Source organism: Aegilops tauschii, chromosome 5 (assembly GCF_002575655.3).
Source record: "Aegilops tauschii subsp. strangulata cultivar AL8/78 chromosome 5, Aet v6.0, whole genome shotgun sequence".
Lineage (NCBI taxonomy): Eukaryota > Viridiplantae > Streptophyta > Magnoliopsida > Poales > Poaceae > Aegilops > Aegilops tauschii.
The window spans coordinates 210,113,231-210,114,017 of NC_053039.3; the positions used below are offsets into that span (position 1 = coordinate 210,113,231).

Consider the following 787-nt stretch of genomic DNA (forward strand, 5'->3'; position numbering starts at 1 on the left):
TGCCGCCACTCGGATTTGAACCGAGATGCTTGAGCACTGCTTTCTAAGAGCAGCGTGTCTACCAATTTCACCATGGCGGCTAACTTCAAATAATAGGTAACTTAAAAGAATAATAGCTATTATCTTGGGAATCGTCGATATTGGGAAAGTCCATAAAATTTAGGAACATTAGAGTTTTCATTAAAATAGACTTCGTTTGGTAGTATCGTTTCCATTTTTTTACAATAAACTCTTGCTTTGCCCAATAGAAACACAAACACTGCTTGAAAGAGTTGGAATTTCTTTTTTCTAACTTGCAATTGTAGAACTAATTTTTTCTAATTAATTTCTCGTTTACATTTTGAAAATTCTTTCAATACAATGAAAAAAATCCAAAAGGGTTTCTATTTAATGATGAAATTAAAATGGATAAATGGAAAAGGCTTTTTGGATTTTTTAAAAATTTCTAGAATGAAAGTCTTTATGCTCTTATTAATAAGATTTACTAACCTTATGATTTTGGAGAAGATAGGTGGAAGTTGTAAGTCCTATTGTAGTTGATGTCCACCATGAGATATCGCTAGTTGTTTAGTATTGGCGCCAGACCTGTCAGCTAAGTAGACCTAGTCACAAAAGAATCGTACCCAGATGAAAAGACAGAAGAATTGAGTAAAAAGGTTGTGCCACTATCAGAAAAGCCCAGAGTAGGAATTTTCCCTAGAATCTCATAAGACTGACCTTGTCAACCATAAGGATGGAATATATGAGTTTTGATGGAACTTAAACCATGTTTCTAAGGGTGGTAGCA

At 33.9% G+C, this 787-nt stretch overlaps 1 non-coding gene across 1 annotated transcript; it reads right to left on the minus strand.

Annotated features, from left to right (window-relative positions):
• Positions 1-80, minus strand: TRNAL-UAG (transfer RNA leucine (anticodon UAG)). Its single transcript has one exon. It is a non-coding gene; the product is annotated as a tRNA-Leu (tRNA).
• Positions 81-787: the final 707 nt, after the last annotated feature.